Below are 6,000 nucleotides of genomic sequence, written 5' to 3' on the forward strand. Positions count from 1 at the left end.
TCATTTTTATTTGTTGCACCAATACGCAAAATTGATTTCTATAAAAAATACAATTTTTACCAGACAGAATATATTCTCTATGAAAAACAGCAATTTTACAAATTTGAATGAATGCATGACATTAAGCTTCTTTTCATCAAAGGAGATTCAGATTAGTTCAATTTTGAACTTGCAATATTAAGTGCTTTCTGTGTAAACAGTAGAGAGCTAAATCATAAAAGCTAGTGATTCACCAACATGAAAATTCTTGGAGAAGCCAAATTTCAGAATACGCTGGGCCAATAACTAAATACCTTACCTTTTTTCATTATTTCTTTGCCCATTTCTATGTGTGCCTTTGCATATACAGTATCCTCAATTCAATTGATTTCACTTTTAATTTATGCTTTTCTTTATTTTTTTTATTTTATTGATTTTATTGAAATCACACAACATTCATCCATCCATCCATCCATTTTCCAACCCGCTGAATCCGAACACAGGGTCACGGGGGTCTGCTGGAGCCAATCCCAGCCAACACAGGGCACAAGGCAGGAACCAATCCTGGGCAGGGTGCCAACCCACCGCAGGACACAAACAAACACACCCACTCACCAAGCACACACTAGGGCCAATTTAGAATCGCCAATCCACCTAACCTGCATGTCTTTGGACTGTGGGAGGAAACCGGAGCGCCCGGAGGAAACCCACGCAGACACGGGGAGAACATGCAAACTCCACGCAGGGAGGACCCGGGAATTGAACCCAGGTCCCCAGATCTCCCAACTGCGAGGCAGCAGTGCTACCCACTGAGCCACCGTGCCGCCCACACAACATTCCATACAAATAAATCAATTTTTGCAAAAAAAAAAGATCGTAAAACAAATCAACCCTGACCCCTGAGAAAAAGAGCTAAGCCAGTAGAGTAAAACTTAAGGCTAGTAAAAATAAGTAAATAGATGAATTAATAAGGGAATAATGATAAATGGAGAAGAAATAAAAAGGGGGAGAGAATCTGCTTCCTCAGTGCTTTAAAAGCTTATTCTAATATGTTATTGACAAGGGGGCTCCGCCCCCTGCTCGCTTCGCTCGCCTACCCCCGGTGTTGGGTAACCCAAAATACATCGATGAATGTATGAGATACTGTATATTGGAGTGTAAAGGTGTAGATGACGAACAAAGGAAGTATATTCATTAATCCTAATGAATGTCCACTAATAGTGGACTCATTATAGAATGCGTTGTCAGCTAATTGGCGGAATTGTTTGTCAGCCGTCTGTCGTTCCTTTCTTTGCCGTTTATCTATTCACTCTGCTGTTTGAGAGGCGCGTTGTAGGCGTCTACGTTCATTAATTGTATTCAGGCGGGCTCGCTTCTGTATGTATCTCCGTCAGTTGTGGTCGTTCGTTTTGAACCGGTGCCTGCTTTGCTTCCGCAGTTTCAGACGTGCGTTGTAGGCATCTATGTACATTGTCTTTGTCCATGCGGGCTCGTTTTTGTAGCTCCGTTAGTCGAGCTGTTTGGTTTTGGAGCCGAGACAGTTTTGCTTCCGTGGTTTCAGACGCGCATTGTAGGCGCCCACGTCTATTGTTTTTATCCATGCGGGCTTGCATCTTTGTGGACCTGTGGGGCCTCCGTAGGTGTGTTAGAAGCGCGTGGACCATGCTGTGTAGTGTGGCCGTTTAGTTCAGAAGTGCGTTGTAGGAGGCATGCGCCTTTCGTACTTTCATGCGCCTTCCGTACTATCTTTGTGGACCTGTGGGGCCTCTGTAGCCTCTTCCGTTTGACTCTGGGGTGCAACACGGAATCTTCTTTTTTGTGTGGCTGTGTCGTTACCTATGGGCGCGTTGCCTCATTTCTTATTTACGTTAGTTGAGCTCCTTCGTTTTTGAGCTGTGACTCCTTCATTCTCGGTGGATCAGACTTCGCTCGCTGTCGGCGCCTGCGCACTATGTCTCCTGCGTCCATGGGCATGCCATGTACCTGCGTCCATATCCGGTTTACCATTCTCGGTTAGTAATATGGATTAGATCCTGCCAGGTTTTGAAAATTTTCTGCACAGATCCTCTAAGTGAGAATTAGATTTTTTCCAGTTTCAAATAGTATACAACATCAGTTACCCACTGACTTAGAATAGGAGAGTTAGGATTCTTCCAGTTGAGCAAGATAAGTCTACGTGCTAATAGTGTAGTAAAGACCATTACAGTTTGTTTGTCCTTCTCCACTTTAAGCCCCTCTGTGAGCCCACCAAAGACAGCTATTAGTGGGTTAGGAGTGATTGTGACACTAAGGCAGTCTAAGAAGCACTTAAAGATTTTGGTCCAGAATGATGTTCATTTGGTGCAGATCCAGAACATGTGGCCTAATGAGGTAGGAGCTCGATTGCAAAGTTTGCAGGTTGGATCCTGCCCTGGAAATATTCTGGACGATTTTAAGATGTGCTCGATATATAATTTTGAGTTTAATAATTGTATGCTTTGCACATATGGAGCTTGAGTGGATTCTCTGCATTGCTACCTTCCACTCCTTTTCTGAGTGAGAGATCTTTTTTCCCATTGTCCTCTTGGATCTTTGAACGGGAGGAACTATAAAATAATTTTATATATTGCAGAAATGCTGTCTGATCAATATTTTTTCCAGCATCAAGGTAGGTGGGAGGTGAGGAAAATCGGGCAGATTCTGTTTAACAAAGTTTCTAATTTGAAGATAGTGAAAGAAATGTGTTGCTGGAAAGTTAAATTAAATTTATGCTTTTCAATTAAATTGAATTATAAAACTGTAAGCTGATTAAAATGAATTTGTTATTGAAGTAAGCCTTTCCAAAGATGACATATTTAAAAAAATATGAATTTAAAACAGATAAATGAAACAAATACATAAAACAATAAAAAAATAGTTTTGTAAATAATAAATAATGACATACAGTATATAGGTCCATCAACTAGTGAACGCTTTCCTCTCATGTTGACAAACAGCTTAACCAGCAGAAGAGGGCAGGTGATAAAGGACCAACTTGGCAACATGCCTTGGCTAAAGTGGCACTTTACTCTTGAACTTTCTATAACCAGCACAGGAGAGTAACAGAAACAGCATCACATACATGTATTCGTTCGAATTCTAAACGTGCCATTTTTAACCAAATATTTTCAGTGTCCAAAAATGTGAATACTTTCTTTGGCTTATCCGGTCACAGTTTGCTCATTTAGTGCTTTAATATTCCTGAAAAAAATTAAAGATTGTTATAAGGAATGTGCATAATGTTTACTGGATTATTAGTAATTCTGTAAACTAATAACAGTGATATAATTATTTGAGGGCGGCACAGTGGAGAGGTGGTAGCGCTGCTGCCTCGCAGTAAGGAGACCCGGGTTCACTTCCCGGGTCCTCCCTGTGTGGAGTTTGCATGTTCTCCCCGTGTCTGCGTGGGGTTTCCTCCCACAGTCCAAAGACATGCAGGTTAGGTGGATTGGTGATTCTAAATTGGCCCTAGTGTGTGCTTGGTGTGTGTGTGTGCCCTGCGGTGGGTTGGCGCCCTGCCCAGGATTGGTTCCTGCCTTGCGCCCTGTGTTGGCTGGGATTGAAAATGGATAGATAATTATTTGAATTTGTTTATTATTAGGCAGCACAGTAGCACAAGGGTTAAAAATATTGTCTCATAACTGCAGTGTTCGCGGCTTGTGGAAGTGAAGAAAAAACATTCTCAAACCTTTTTCAATTTTAAGTGGTTTATAAAGTTTTAAAAGCAACACAAGTATTCCTACAGGATCATATTGGTTTCCTGCCACATCCCAAAGATACACAGGTATTTGATTGTATTGCTATGTAGGAATTAACTTGGGGGAAGACGCCAATGGGGTTAAGTTACACATTTCAGTCTCATCTCTAATTCCTTCACAAACCAACTGGCATACTCAGTCTGTACAAAAAAAGTGATCATCTGTGAGTCTACTCTGCATATTTTTATGAAATGAAGTATACTGTACGCCTGAAGGCAAATATATGTACAGCTAGAAAGACCACATACAGGCCTATCTGCCAAACTGTGCTAAGGGCCTCTTAAACTGTGCTGAAACAGCACTATATAAAGCTAAGAAAGTTGACAAATTAGAGGAGACCATTTAGTCCAGGGGTAGTCAACCTTTTTATACCTACTGCCCACTTTTGTATCTCTGTTAGTAGTAAAATTTTCTAACCGCCCACTGGTTCCACAGTAACGGTGATTTATAAAGTAGGGAAGTAACTTTACTTTATAAAATTTATAAAGCAGAGTTACAGCAAGTTAAATCATATAATAATAATTACTTACCAAGTACTTTATGTCGGATTTTTGCTAAGTTTGGCAGAATAAATCTATAAAACAACTTACTATAGTTAAATTAGTCGATTAGTATGTAATCGCTGTGCCGTTTGGTTGCTCCGCTACTGCCCACCATGAAAGCTGGAATGCCCACTATTGGGCGGTAGGGACCAGGTTGACTACCACTGATTTAGTCCATTGATCAGCTAATAGCTAAGCTGTCCCAATATTTCATCTGGACACTTCTTAAAACTTACCAAGGTTTCTGGTTCAGCTACATGTCTCAGTAGTTTGTTTCAAATTGCCACAACTCTGCATAAAGAAGTGCTTCCTGGATTCAGTTTTAAGTGCACACACCCTTAATTTCCATATTCATGTACGTGATTTGCTATTAAGTTGAAAAAACTTGTCTGGATGTTTCTTTTTATCAATGGCTTTGAGGATTTTGAAGACCAGGATTAGGTCCTCACCCAGTCTCCTCTGCTTGAGACTAAACAGGTTTGTTTAATTCTCCGAGTCGGTCACAGCAGGACACAGCCTTAAGTCCTGGGATGCTCCTGGTTGCTCTCCTCTGCACAGCTTCAAGTGCTGCTATGTCTTTTTTGTGCCGTGGTGACCAGAACTGGACACACTACACCAGATGCGGTCTCACTAGTGCATTGTATATTCTGAGCATCAAATCCCTAGAGTTATATTTAACAGTTTTTATGATATAGCTGAATATTTTATTAGCTTTTTAATCACTTCTGCACATTGCTTAGATGATGAGAATGTTGTGTCAATGTAAAACTCCTAAATCTGTTCCAGAGGTTGCTCCCTGTAGGACACTATCTCCCTTCTTTTATTTGTAATTGATGATCCTTCTGCCCACATGTAGCACTTTGCACTTTTCTACGTTAAACTGCAAGTGCTTGTGAAGATTGTTCATATCTTTTCAAATGTTTATGCTGCCCCATCCATATCCTCTGACCCTCCAATGTATTTTTATTTAATGAAAAAATGAAAGCTGGGTTTTAAAAGCAAAGTAAGCAATAGCATATTTTGCAGAACTGAAAGATCCTAAGTAGTGTGCAATTTATCCATTTCAGAAACATTCAACTTTTCTTTCAATTTAAATATTACAAAGAATCAAAGCAAAAATTCACTTTCAATGTTTGCCTATAACTTCAATAATCCTGTTTGAAAATAAAATTGGTGGACTGCGACCCACACACAGGGTGATCAGGTAGATCCTTCTGCCCAACTCTGTGCTCTAATATTACGGCAGTTATACATTATTACCAGGACACTGTTAAAAGCTACCATCTTTTATAAAGAAGCATTCATTATAAGGATCTTCCAAATCTGCTGACTCATTAAGTCCTTTTGATGTTTCCGTTACAAAATATTTACCACGCTCTGACTGTTCAGATTTGCTAATGTTGTAGTGGGATGCATTTCCTTAAAAAGATGAATGACGGTACTGAAAAAAATAAACGAATGAACTTTCAGTGGGTGAGTGATTTACACTTCTGTAGGCAAAAATGTTGTTACTTCATCACATTTGATGACGATAAGGACATTCTGTCAGTCATTAAAAAAATTACACTTCAGACTTGGGAAGCATACAAGCTATATTGTGTGTGTGTGTGTGTATTTCTAATTGTTACCCTAATTAAAAAAATTAAACTCTCGCACCTTCTTTTTTATTGAATATGGTAAAAGAAAAGTATTTCCCTTTATAG

The sequence above is a fragment of the Erpetoichthys calabaricus genome, chromosome 14, assembly GCF_900747795.2.
Source record: "Erpetoichthys calabaricus chromosome 14, fErpCal1.3, whole genome shotgun sequence".
In the NCBI taxonomy this organism is placed as follows: Eukaryota; Metazoa; Chordata; class Cladistia; order Polypteriformes; family Polypteridae; genus Erpetoichthys; species Erpetoichthys calabaricus.